Consider the following 13,371-nt stretch of genomic DNA (forward strand, 5'->3'; position numbering starts at 1 on the left):
AATTTTGTATTTCAGAGTGGGAAAAGCAAATATGACCCCGACGTGATTTGAACACGCAACCTTCTGATCTGGAGTCAGACGCGCTACCATTGCGCCACGAGGTCCTTGTGGCAGTCCACCTGGTGTGTCTGATGACAGAATAAAGGTAGGAGACGTACATGCACCTGCAGAGCCTCATTGCTTCTTTAAGTAGACTGGCTAGGATAGCTTCCTTCTGTGCATCAGTACACGCTGCAGCCAAACCCTTCCCATAAAGTCTTGATGTTTATGAATTGAATGGCAAGTTTTGAAAAACTAAAGCAAGCGAGAAGAATTGCTTGCAGTTTATTGGACGTCAGCAGACGAGACCTGCGAGAGGTAAACAGAAGTTCATAGTTGGTCATGCTGAATTTTTGAGCCAAAATGCATCGTCCCTGGGTGGGCTTGAACCACCATCCTTTCGGTTAAAAGCCGAACGCGCTAACCGATTGCGCCACAGAGACTCATGCAGTGCTTACACTGGGGCCTGATTGGTGTGCTGTTTGCTTATGCTTCCCAGGCAACCTGAAAATATTTCTAAAATAGCTCTATTTCCCACAGCAAATCAGGGTATCAAGCACTTCCCTACCTCCCCTAATCCACAAACACAGGGGATTTAGTAGAGGACAGAGCCCATCAACAGTGCACCAAAGGTCCTCTGTGTAGGCATAACTTGCTATGAGGAGAAAGCCACAGTTGCGCACTTGTGTTAAAAGGGGACAGTAGGCTGAACCCAGAGAACACGGGAGAAATGACTCAGGTTTACTGAGTGGAACACTCTGTGTCTTTGTGCCAAAAACAGCAGCGTCTTTTCGGTTAACAGCCGAACGCGCTAACCAATTGCGCCACAGAGACTCACTGGCATGTGTGTTCTGCCTTTGGCCTGATTGCATTGCTATTTTTTTCTGATTGGCAGAAAACCTGAACTTTTTTCTGAAAAAGGCATGCCTCTCTTTGCACTGCAGTGCATTAGACTGCTCCCTTGCTTCCCTGAGTCCCCAAATACACAACCACCTTGGGCACAATAGAAGACACATTCCAGCAGATTTAGCAAGAGTGCACCAATGTTTCTATATGTAGGTACCTTGCTGAGAAGCAAGACCTGCAGTTGCATTCTTCTGTAAAAAGAGGACAGCAGAGTGCACCAAGAGAACTTGGGGGAAGTAGCTTATGTTAACTACTTGCCATGCTCTTTATAGATCCCTCTGTTTGACTTGGTGAATTCTAATTTCTGGGGTAGAGTAAGCAATTTTTGGATCTAGACGCTGTGCGCAACAGGAATGCTATATACTGCACTCTACTGCTACTGAAAAGTTACCAATTTTACAGGATGTTCAGGTAAGCTTTGTTTCAGAAAACAACTTGCTAGAGGCGCTAGGACAGATTACTGGGACAAAGGAAGAGGGTTTGGGGATTAGCACATCTCCTATGAAAGGTACAGTCACGCCCGAGACAACTCTGAGTGTCACCTCAAATTCTAAGAAATGCAAACTAGGGACCTACGCTTTTTATTGCCAGTGGATCTTTGTGTTTCAGACAAATGTGCACGCCTCCCAGAGCCCCTTGCAATGCACTTAGGGAAAGGGGGGAAGGAGCTGTGAAGCCCTCTCGCTGACAATGTCTCTCTTGTCTATAATGTAACTATGAGAGAGAGAGAAATAGGCAATGCGAGAGTGAAAAAGTAAAATGGAAATGTGTCTACTGAGACCAGTATAAGGGGAAATCCTCACAATCCAGGACCGACAGTTGATTGGGAGGGCGCTTACAGGTTTCCGACACCAGACCAGTACCTGAACTCACAAACCCAAACTGCAAAGTGATGGGCATTGCCACTAGACTGCCGACCCCCTTTCGGGGCCCCAACATATATCCTTTAGTCACACCTAGAGTTCCCAGGACAGTGCAGCATTCAGCGATTACACGAACATTTTGACAGCGCTAGGAGGCCATGCAAATGGCAGAGGTATGCTTTACAAAGCCCACGTAGCGTGCACAAAACAGCACATCAGTCAGGCCCACTTGAAGAGATGGTAAAGAGGAAATACTTCTGCTGCATGCAGTAAAACATAGAGATTGGCCTGCTTTAAAGGTTGACCATGTCCTTCATGGGTGTCTGTCAATATGATACTTCCCTGCTGCAAAGCTTACATTCGAAATGCCAGAACAACTAGGCCCAGAGCACAAAGATGCAGTCAGGTTGAAATAACGAGATACTGAAGAGCAATTTTGTATTTCAGAGTGGGAAAAGCAAATATGACCCCGACGTGATTTGAACACGCAACCTTCTGATCTGGAGTCAGACGCCCTACCATTGCGCCACGAGGTCCTAGTGGCAGTCCACCTGGTGTGTCTGATGACAGAATAAAGGTAGGAGACGTACATGCACCTGCAGAGCCTCATTGCTTCTTTAAGTAGACTGGCAAGGATAGCTTCCTTCTGTGCATCAGTGCACGCTGCAGCCAAACCCTTCCCATGAAGTCTTGATGTTTATGAATTGAATGGCAAGTTTTTTAAAACTAAAGCAAGCGAGAAGAATTGCTTGCAGTTTATTGGATTTTTTGGACGTCAGCAGACGAGACCTGCGAGAGGTAAACAGAAGTTCATAGTTGGTCACGCTGAATTTTTGAGCCAAAATGCATCGTCCCTGGGTGGGCTTGAACCACCATCCTTTCGGTTAACAGCCGAACGCGCTAACCGATTGCGCCACAGAGACTCATGCAGTGCTTACACTGGGGCCTGATTGGTGTGCTGTTTGCTTATGCTTCCCAGGCAACCTGAAAATATTTCTAAAATAGCTCTTTTTCCCACAGCAAATCAGGGTATCAAGCACTTCCCTACCTCCCCTAATCCACAAACACAGGGGATTTAGTAGAGGACAGAGCCCATCAACAGTGCACCAAATGTCCTCTGTGTAGGCATAACTTGCTATGAGGAGAAAGCCACAGTTGCGCACTTGTGTTAAAAGGGGACAGTAGGCTGAACCCAGAGAACACGGGAGAAATGACTCAGGTTTACTGAGTGGAACACTCTGCGTCTTTGTGCCAAAAACAGCAGCGTCTTTTCGGTTAACAGCCGAACGTGCTAACCAATTGTGCCACAGAGACTCACTGGCATGTGTGTTCTGCCTTTGGCCTGATTGCATTGCTATTTTTTTCTGATTGGCAGAAAACCTGAACTTTTTTCTGAAAAAGGCATGCCTCTCTTAGCACTGCAGTGCATTAGACTGCTCCCTTGCTTCCCTGAGTCCCCAAATACACAACCACCTTGGGCACAATAGAAGACACATTCCAGCAGATTTAGCAAGAGTGCACCAAGGTTTCTATATGTAGGTACCTTGCTGAGAAGCAAGACCTGCAGTTGCATTCTTCTGTTAAAAGAGGGCAGCAGAGTGCACCAAGAGAACTTGGGGGAAGTAGCTTATGTTAACTACTTGCCATGATCTTTATAGATCCCTCTGTTTGACTGGGTGAATTCTAATTTCTGGGGTAGAGTAAGCAATTTTTGGATCTAGATGCTGTGCGCAACAGGAATGCTATATACTGCACTGTACTGCTACTGAAAAGTTACCAATTTTACAGGATGTTCAGGTAAGCTTTGTTTCAGAAAACAACTTGCTAGAAGCCCTAGGACAGATTACTGGGACAAAGGAAGAGGGTTTGGGGATTAGCACATCTCCTATGAAAGGTACAGTCACGCCCGAGACAACTCTGAGTGCCTCCTCAAATTCTAAGAAATGCAAACTGGGGTCCTACGCCTTTTATTGCCAGTGGATCTTTGTGTTTCAGACAAATGTGCACGCCTCCCAGAGCCCCATGCAATGCACTTAGGGAAATGGGGGAAGGTGCTGTGCAACCCTCTCGCTGACAATGTCTCTCTTGTCTATAATGTATCTATGAGAGAGAGAGAAATAGGCAATGCGAGAGTGAAAAAGTAAAATGGAAATGTGTCTACTGAGACCAGTATAAGGGGAAATCCTCACAATCCAGGACCGACAGTTGATTGGGAGGGCGCTTACAGTTTTCTGACACCAGACCGGTACCTGAACTTCCAAACCCAAACTACAAAGTGATGGGCATTGCCACTAGACTGCCGACCCCCTTTCGGGGCCCCAGCATATATCCTTTAGTCACACCTAGAGTTCCCAGGACAGTGCAGCATTCAGCGATTACACGAAAATATTGACAGCGCTAGGAGGCCATGCAAATGGCAGAGGTATGCTTTACAAAGCCCACGTAGCGTGCACAAAACAGCACATCAGTCAGGCCCACTTGAAGAGATGGTAAAGAGGAAATACTTCTGCTGCATCCAGTAAAACATAGAGATTGGCCTGCTTTAAAGGTTGACCATGTCCTTCATAGGTGTCTGTCAATATGATACTTCCCTGCTGCAAAGCTTACATTCGAAACGCCAGAACAACTAGGCCCAGATCACAAAGATGCAGTCAGGTTGAAATAACGAGATACTGAAGAGCAATTTTATATTTCAGAGTGGGAAAAGCAAATATGACCCCGACGTGATTTGAACACGAAACCTTCTGATCTGGAGTCAGACGCGTTACCATTGTGCCACGAGGTCCTTGTGGCAGTCCACCTGGTGTGTCTGATGACAGAATAAAGGTAGGAGACGTACATGGACCTGCAGAGCCTCATTGCTTCTTTAAGTAGACTGGCTAGGATAGCTTCCTTCTGTGCATCAGTACACGCTGCAGCCAAACCCTTCCCATGAAGTCTTGATGTTTATGAATTGAATGGCAAGTTTTGAAAAACTAAAGCAAGCGAGAAGAATTGCTTGCAGTTTATTGGATTTTTTGGACGTCAGCAGACGAGACCTGCGAGAGGTAAACAGAAGTCCATAGTTGGTCACGCTGAATTTTTGAGCCAAAATGCACCGTCCCTGGGTGGGCTTGAACCACCAACCTTTTGGTTAACAGCCGAACGCGCTAACCGATTTTGCCACAGAGACTCATACAGTTCTTACACAGGGGCCTGATTGGTGTGCTGTTTGCTTATGCTTCCCAGGCAACCTGAAAATATTTCTAAAATAGCTCTTTTTCCCACAGCAAATCAGGGTATCAAGCACTTCCCTACCTCCCCTAATCCACAAACACAAGGGATTTAGTAGAGGACAGAGCCCATCAACAGTGCACCAAATGTCCTCTGTATAGGCATAACTTGCTATGAGGAGAAAGCCACAGTTGCGCACTTGTGTTAAAAGGGGACAGTAGGCTGAACCCAGAGAACACGGGAGAAATGACTCAGGTTTACTGAGTGGAACACTCTGTGTCTCTGTGCCAAAAACAGCAGCGTCTTTTCGGTTAACAGCCGAACGCGCTAACCAATTGCGCCACAGAGACTCACTGGCATGTGTGTTCTGCCTTTGGCCTGATTGCATTGCTATTTTTTTCTGATTGGCAGAAAACCTGAACTTTTTTCTGAAAAAGGCATGCCTCTCTTAGCACTGCAGTGCATTAGACTGCTCCCTTGCTTCCCTGAGTCCCCAAATACACAACCACCTTGGGCACATAGAAGACACATTCCAGCAGATTTAGCAAGAGTGCACCAAGGTTTCTATATGTAGTTACCTATCTGAGAAGCAAGACCTGCAGTTGCATTCTTCTGTTAAAAGAGGGCAGCAGAGTGCACCAAGAGAACTTGGGGGAAGTAGCTTATGTTAACTACTTGCCATGATCTTTATAGATCCCTCTGTTTGACTGGGTGAATTCTAATTTCTGGGGTAGAGTAAGCAATTTTTGGATCTAGATGCTGTGCGCAACAGGAATGCTATAGACTGCACTGTACTGCTACTGAAAAGTTACCAATTTTACAGGATGTTCAGGTAAGCTTTGTTTCAGAAACCAACTTGCTAGAGGCACTAAGACAGATTACTGGGACAAAGGAAGAGGGTTTGGGGATTAGCACATCTCCTATGAAAGGTACAGTCACGCCCGAGACAACTCTGAGTGTCACCTCAAATTCTAAGAAATGCAAACTAGGGACCTACGCTTTTTATTGCCAGTGGATCTTTGTGTTTCAGAAAAATGTGCACGCCTCCCAGAGCCCCTTGCAATGCACTTAGGGAAATGGGGGAAGGTGCTGTGAAGCCCTCTCGCTGACAATGTCTCTCTTGTCTATAATGTATCTATGAGAGAGAGAGAAATAGGCAATGCGAGAGTGAAAAAGTAAAATGGAAATGTGTCTTCTGAGACCAGTATAAGGGGAAACCCTCACAATCCAGGACCGACAGTTGATTGGGAGGGCGCTTACAGGTTTCCGACACCAGACCGGTACCTGAACTCACAAACCCAAACTGCAAAGTGATGCCCATTGCCACTAGACTGCCGACCCCCTTTCGGGGCCCCAACATATATCCTTTAGTCACACCTAGAGTTCCCAGGACAGTGCAGCATTCAGCGATTACACGAAAATATTGACAGCGCTAGGAGGCCATGCAAATGGCAGAGGTATGCTTTACAAAGCCCACGTAGCGTGCACAAAACAGCACATCAGTCAGGCCCACTTGAAGAGATGGTAAAGAGGAAATACTTCTGCTGCATCCAGTAAAACATAGAGATTGGCCTGCTTTAAAGGTTGACCATGTCCTTCATGGGTGTCTGTCAATATGATACTTCCCTGCTGCAAAGCTTACATTCGAAACGCCAGAACAACTAGGCCCAGAGCACAAAGATGCAGTCAGGTTGAAATAACGAGATACTGAAGAGCAATTTTGTATTTCAGAGTGGGAAAAGGAAGTATGACCCCGACGTGATTTGAACACACAACCTTCTGATCTGGAGTCAGACGCGCTACCATTGCGGCACGAGGTCCTTGTGGCAATCCACCTGGTGTGTCTGATGACAGAATAAAGGTAGGAGACGTACATGCACCTGCAGAGCCTCATTGCTTCTTTAGGTAGACTGGCTAGGATAGCTTCCTTCTGTGCATCAGTACACGCTGCAGCCAAACCCTTCCCATGAAGTCTTGATGTTTATGAATTGAATGGCAAGTTTTGAAAAACTAAAGCAAGCGAGAAGAATTGCTTACAGTTTATTGGATTTTTTGGACGTCAGCAGACGAGACCTGCGAGAGGTAAACAGAAGTTCATAGTTGGTCATGCTGAATTTTTGAGCCAAAATGCATCGTCCCTGGGTGGGCTTGAACCACCAACCTTTCGGTTAACAGCCGAACGCGCTAACCGATTGCGCCACAGAGACTCATGCAGTGCTTACACTGGGGCCTGATTGGTGTTCTGTTTGCTTATGCTTCCCAGGCAACCTGAAAATATTTCTAAAATAGCTCAATTTCCCACAGCAAATCAGGGTATCAAGCACTTCCCTACCTCCCGTAATCCACAAACACAGGGGATTTAGTAGAGGACAGAGCCCATCAACAGTGCACCAAATGTCCTCTGTGTAGGCATAACTTGCTATGAGGAGAAAGCCACAGTTGCGCACTTGTGTTAAAAGGGGACAGTAGGCTGAACCCAGAGAACACGGGAGAAATGACTCAGGTTTACTGAGTGGAACACTCTGTGTCTTTGTGCCAAAAACAGCAGCGTCTTTTCGGTTAACAGCCGAACGCGCTAACCGATTGCGCCACAGAGACTCATGCAGTGCTTACACTGGGGCCTGATTCGTGTTCTGTTTGCTTATGCTTCCCAGGCAACCTGAAAATATTTCTAAAATAGCTCTATTTCCCACAGCAAATCAGGGTATCAAGCACTTCCCTACCTCCCGTAATCCACAAACACAGGGGATTTAGTAGAGGACAGAGCCCATCAACAGTGCACCAAATGTCCTCTGTGTAGGCATAACTTGCTATGAGGAGAAAGCCACAGTTGCGCACTTGTGTTAAAAGGGGACAGTAGGCTGAACCCAGAGAACACGGGAGAAATGACTCAGGTTTACTGAGTGGAACACTCTGTGTCTTTGTGCCCAAAACAGCAGCGTCTTTTCGGTTAACAGCCGAACGCGCTAACCAATTGCGCCACAGAGACTCATTGGCATGTGTGTTCTGCCTTTGGCCTGATTGCATTGCTATTTTTTTCTGATTGGCAGAAAACCTGAACTTGTTTCTGAAAAAGGCATGCCTCTCTTAGCACTGCAGTGCATTAGACTGCTCCCTTGCTTCCCTGAGTCCCCAAATACACAACCACCTTGGGCACAATAGAAGACACATTCCAGCAGATTTAGCAAGAGTGCACCAAGGATTCTATATGTAGGTACCTTGCTGAGAAGCAAGACCTGCAGTTGCATTCTTCTGTTAAAAGAGGGCAGCAGAGTGCACCAAGAGAACTTGGGGGAAGTAGCTTATGTTAACTACTTGCCATGATCTTTATAGATCCCTCTGTTTGACTGGGTGAATTCTAATTTCTGGGGTAGAGTAAGCAATTTTTGGATCTAGATGCTGTGCGCCACAGGAATGCTATATACTGCACTGTACTGCTACTGAAAAGTTACCAATTTTACAGGATGTTCAGGTAAGCTTTGTTTCAGAAAACAACTTGCTAGAGGCACTAAGACAGATTACTGGGACAAAGGAAGAGGGTTTGGGGATTAGCACATCTCCTATGAAAGGTACAGTCACGCCCGAGACAACTCTGAGTGCCTCCTCAAATTCTAAGAAATGCGAACTGGGGTCCTACGCCTTTTATTGCCAGTGGATCTTTGTGTTTCAGACAAATGTGCACGCCTCCCAGAGCCCCTTGCAATGCACTTAGGGAAATGGGGGAAGGTGCTGTGCAACCCTCTCTCTGACAATGTCTCTCTTGTCTATAATGTATCTATGAGAGAGAGAGAAATAGGCAATGCGAGAGTGAAAAAGTAAAATGGAAATGTGTCTACTGAGACCAGTATAAGGGGAAATCCTCACAATCCAGGACCGACAGTTGATTGGGAGGGCGCTTACAGGTTTCCGACACCAGACCGGTACCTGAACTCACAAACCCAAACTGCAAAGTGATGCCCATTGCCACTAGACTGCCGACCCCCTTTTGGGGCCCCAGCATATATCCTTTAGTCACACCTAGAGTTCCCAGGACAGTGCAGCATTCAGCGATTACACGAAAATATTGACAGCGCTAGGAGGCCATGCAAATGGCAGAGGTATGCTTTACAAAGCCCACGTAGCGTGCACAAAACAGCACATCAGTCAGGCCCACTTGAAGAGATGGTAACGAGTAAATACTTCTGCTGCATCCAGTAAAACATAGAGATTGGCCTGCTTTAAAGGTTGACCATGTCCTTCATGGGTGTCTGTCAATATGATACTTCCCTGCTGCAAAGCTTACATTCGAAACGCCAGAACAACTAGGCCCAGAGCACAAAGATGCAGTCAGGTTGAAATAACGAGATACTGAAGAGCAATTTTGTATTTCAGAGTGGGAAAAGGAAGTATGACCCCGACGTGATTTGAACACGCAACCTTCTGATCTGGAGTCAGACGCGCTACCATTGCGCCACGAGGTCCTTGTGGCAGTCCACCTGGTGTGTCTGATGACAGAATAAAGGTAGGAGACGTACATGCACCTGCAGAGCCTCATTGCTTCTTTAGGTAGACTGGCTAGGATAGCTTCCTTCTGTGCATCAGTACACGCTGCAGCCAAACCCTTCCCATGAAGTGTTGATGTTTATGAATTGAATGGCAAGTTTTGAAAAACTAAAGCAAGCGAGAAGAATTGCTTGCAGTTTATTGGATTTTTTGGACGTCAGCAGACGAGACCTGCGAGAGGTAAACAGAAGTCCATAGTTGGTCACGCTGAATTTTTGAGCCAAAATGCACGGTCCCTGGGTGGGCTTGAACCACCAACCTTTCGGTTAACAGCCGAACGCGCTAACCGATTGCGCCACAGAGACTCATGCAGTTCTTACACAGGGGCTTGATTGGTGTGCTGTTTGCTTATGCTTCCCAGGCAACCTGAAAATATTTCTAAAATAGCTCTTTTTCCCACAGCAAATCAGGGTATCAAGCACTTCCCTACCTCCCGTAATCCACAAACACAGGGGATTTAGTAGAGGACAGAGCCCATCAACAGTGCACCAAATGTCCTCTGTATAGGCATAACTTGCTATGAGGAGAAAGCCACAATTGCGCACTTGTGTTAAAAGGGGACAGTAGGCTGAACCCAGAGAACACGGGAGAAATGACTCAGGTTTACTGAGTGGAACACTCTGTGTCTTTGTGCCAAAAACAGCAGCGTCTTTTCGGTTAACAGCCGAACGCGCTAACCAATTGCGCCACAGAGACTCACTGGCATGTGTGTTCTGCCTTTGGCCTGATTGCATTGCTATTTTTTTCTGATTGGCAGAAAACCTGAACTTTTTTCTGAAAAAGGCATGCCTCTCTTAGCACTGCAGTGCATTAGACTGCTCCCTTGCTTCCCTGAGTCCCCAAATACACAACCACCTTGGGCACAATAGAAGACACATTCCAGCAGATTTAGCAAGAGTGCACCAAGGTTTCTATATGTAGTTACCTTGCTGAGAAGCAAGACCTGCAGTTGCATTCTTCTGTTAAAAGAGGGCAGCAGAGTGCACCAAGAGAACTTGGGGGAAGTAGCTTATGTTAACTACTTGCCATGATCTTTATAGATCCCTCTGTTTGACTGGGTGAATTCTAATTTCTGGGGTAGAGTAAGCAATTTTTGGATCTAGATGCTGTGCGCAACAGGAATGCTATATACTGCACTGTACTGCTACTGAAAAGTTACCAATTTTACACGATGTTCAGGTAAGCTTTGTTTCAGAAAACAACTTGCTAGAGGCACTAAGACAGATTACTGGGACAAAGGAAGAGGGTTTGGGGATTAGCACATCTCCTATGAAAGGTACAGTCACGCCCGAGACAACTCTGAGTGTCACCTCAAATTCTAAGAAATGCAAACTAGGGACCTACGCTTTTTATTGCCAGTGGATCTTTGTGTTTCAGACAAATGTGCACGCCTCCCAGAGCCCCTTGCAATGCACTTAGGGAAATGGGGGAAGGTGCTGTGAAGCCCTCTCGCTGACAATGTCTCTCTTGTCTATAATGTATCTATGAGAGAGAGAGAAATAGGCAATGCGAGAGTGAAAAAGTAAAATGGAAATGTGTCTTCTGAGACCAGTATAAGGGGAAACCCTCACAATCCAGGACCGACAGTTGATTGGGAGGGCGCTTACAGGTTTCCGACACCAGACCGGTACCTGAACTCACAAACCCAAACTGCAAAGTGATGCCCATTGCCACTAGACTGCCGACCCCCTTTCGGGGCCCCAACATATATCCTTTAGTCACACCTAGAGTTCCCAGGACAGTGCAGCATTCAGCGATTACACGAAAATATTGACAGCGCTAGGAGGCCATGCAAATGGCAGAGGTATGCTTTACAAAGCCCACGTAGCGTGCACAAAACAGCACATCAGTCAGGCCCACTTGAAGAGATGGTAAAGAGGAAATACTTCTGCTGCATCCAGTAAAACATAGAGATTGGCCTGCTTTAAAGGTTGACCATGTCCTTCATGGGTGTCTGTCAATATGAAACTTCCCTGCTGCAAAGCTTACATTCGAAACGCCAGAACAACTAGGCCCAGAGCACAAAGATGCAGTCAGGTTGAAATAACGAGATACTGAAGAGCAATTTTGTATTTCAGAGTGGGAAAAGGAAGTATGACCCCGACGTGATTTGAACACACAACCTTCTGATCTGGAGTCAGACGCGCTACCATTGCGCCACGAGGTCCTTGTGGCAGTCCACCTGGTGTGTCTGATGACAGAATAAAGGTAGGAGACGTACATGCACCTGCAGAGCCTCATTGCTTCTTTAGGTAGACTGGCTAGGATAGCTTCCTTCTGTGCATCAGTACACGCTGCAGCCAAACCCTTCCCATGAAGTCTTGATGTTTATGAATTGAATGGCAAGTTTTGAAAAACTAAAGCAAGCGAGAAGAATTGCTTACAGTTTATTGGATTTTTTGGACGTCAGCAGACGAGACCTGCGAGAGGTAAACAGAAGTTCATAGTTGGTCATGCTGAATTTTTGAGCCGAAATGCATCGTCCCTGGGTGGGCTTGAACCACCAACCTTTCGGTTAACAGCCGAACGCGCTAACCGATTGCGCCACAGAGACTCATGCAGTGCTTACACTGGGGCCTGATTGGTGTGATGTTTGCTTATGCTTCCCAGGCAACCTGAAAATATTTCTAAAATAGCTCTATTTCCCACAGCAAATCAGGGTATCAAGCACTTCCCTACCTCCCCTAATCCACAAACAAAGGGGATTTAGTAGAGGACAGAGCCCATCAACAGTGCACCAAATGTCCTCTGTGTAGGCATAACTTGCTATGAGGAGAAAGCCACAGTTGCACACTTGTGTTAAAAGGGGACAGTAGGCTGAACCCAGAGAACACGGGAGAAATGACTCAGGTTTACTGAGTGGAACACTGTGTCTTTGTGCCAAAAACAGCAGCGTCTTTTCCGTTAACAGCCGAACGCGCTAACCAATTGTGCCACAGAGACTCACTGGCATGTGTGTTCTGCCTTTGGCCTGATTGCATTGCTATTTTTTTCTGATTGGCAGAAAACCTGAACTTTTTTTCTGAAAAAGGCATGCCTCTCTTAGCACTGCAGTGCATTAGACTGCTCCCTTGCTTCCCTGAGTCCCCAAATACACAACCACCTTGGGCACAATAGAAGACACATTCCAGCAGATTTAGCAAGAGTGCACCAAGGTTTCTATATGTAGGTACCTTGCTGAGAAGCAAGACCTGCAGTTGCATTCTTCTGTTAAAAGAGGGCAGCAGAGTGCACCAAGAGAACTTGGGGGAAGTAGCTTATGTTAACTACTTGCCATGATCTTTATAGATCCCTCTGTTTGACTGGGTGAATTCTAATTTCTGGGGTAGAGTAAGCAATTTTTGGATCTAGATGCTGTGCGCAACAGGAATGCTATATACTGCACTGTACTGCTACTGAAAAGTTACCAATTTTACAGGATGTTCAGGTAAGCTTTGTTTCAGAAAACAACTTGCTAGAGGCCCTAGGACAGATTACTGGGACAAAGGAAGAGGGTTTGGGGATTAGCACATCTCCTATGAAAGGTACAGTCACGCCCGAGACAACTCTGAGTGCCTCCTCAAATTCTAAGAAATGCGAACTGGGGTCCTACGCCTTTTATTGCCAGTGGATCTTTGTGTTTCAGACAAATGTGCACGCCTCCCAGAGCCCCTTGCAATGCACTTAGGGAAATGGGGGAAGGTGCTGTGAAGCCCTCTCGCTGACAATGTCTCTCTTGTCTATAATGTATCTATTAGAGAGAGAGAAATAGGCAATGCGAGAGTGAAAAAGTAAAATGGAAATGTGTCTACTGAGACCAGTATAAGGG

General features: G+C 46.3%; 9 non-coding genes across 9 annotated transcripts; all 9 read right to left on the reverse strand.

Moving 5' to 3' along the window:
* Positions 1–32: 32 nt before the first annotated feature.
* On the reverse strand, positions 33–104 carry TRNAW-CCA (transfer RNA tryptophan (anticodon CCA)). The gene has a single exon. It is a non-coding gene; the product is annotated as a tRNA-Trp (tRNA).
* A 2,168-nt stretch (positions 105–2,272) lies between these two features.
* TRNAW-CCA (transfer RNA tryptophan (anticodon CCA)) lies at positions 2,273–2,344 on the reverse strand. The gene has a single exon. It is a non-coding gene; the product is annotated as a tRNA-Trp (tRNA).
* A 313-nt stretch (positions 2,345–2,657) lies between these two features.
* TRNAN-GUU (transfer RNA asparagine (anticodon GUU)) lies at positions 2,658–2,731 on the reverse strand. The gene has a single exon. It is a non-coding gene; the product is annotated as a tRNA-Asn (tRNA).
* A 4,038-nt stretch (positions 2,732–6,769) lies between these two features.
* Positions 6,770–6,841, reverse strand: TRNAW-CCA (transfer RNA tryptophan (anticodon CCA)). Its single transcript has one exon. It is a non-coding gene; the product is annotated as a tRNA-Trp (tRNA).
* Positions 6,842–7,154: 313 nt separating this feature from the next.
* Positions 7,155–7,228, reverse strand: TRNAN-GUU (transfer RNA asparagine (anticodon GUU)). Its single transcript has one exon. It is a non-coding gene; the product is annotated as a tRNA-Asn (tRNA).
* Positions 7,229–9,409: 2,181 nt separating this feature from the next.
* On the reverse strand, positions 9,410–9,481 carry TRNAW-CCA (transfer RNA tryptophan (anticodon CCA)). The gene has a single exon. It is a non-coding gene; the product is annotated as a tRNA-Trp (tRNA).
* A 313-nt stretch (positions 9,482–9,794) lies between these two features.
* On the reverse strand, positions 9,795–9,868 carry TRNAN-GUU (transfer RNA asparagine (anticodon GUU)). Its single transcript has one exon. It is a non-coding gene; the product is annotated as a tRNA-Asn (tRNA).
* A 1,790-nt stretch (positions 9,869–11,658) lies between these two features.
* Positions 11,659–11,730, reverse strand: TRNAW-CCA (transfer RNA tryptophan (anticodon CCA)). Its single transcript has one exon. It is a non-coding gene; the product is annotated as a tRNA-Trp (tRNA).
* Positions 11,731–12,043: 313 nt separating this feature from the next.
* On the reverse strand, positions 12,044–12,117 carry TRNAN-GUU (transfer RNA asparagine (anticodon GUU)). Its single transcript has one exon. It is a non-coding gene; the product is annotated as a tRNA-Asn (tRNA).
* Positions 12,118–13,371: the final 1,254 nt, after the last annotated feature.

Source organism: Ambystoma mexicanum, chromosome 11 (genome assembly GCF_040938575.1).
Source record: "Ambystoma mexicanum isolate Mex_15411 chromosome 11, UKY_AmexF1_1, whole genome shotgun sequence".
Taxonomy (NCBI): domain Eukaryota; kingdom Metazoa; phylum Chordata; class Amphibia; order Caudata; family Ambystomatidae; genus Ambystoma; species Ambystoma mexicanum.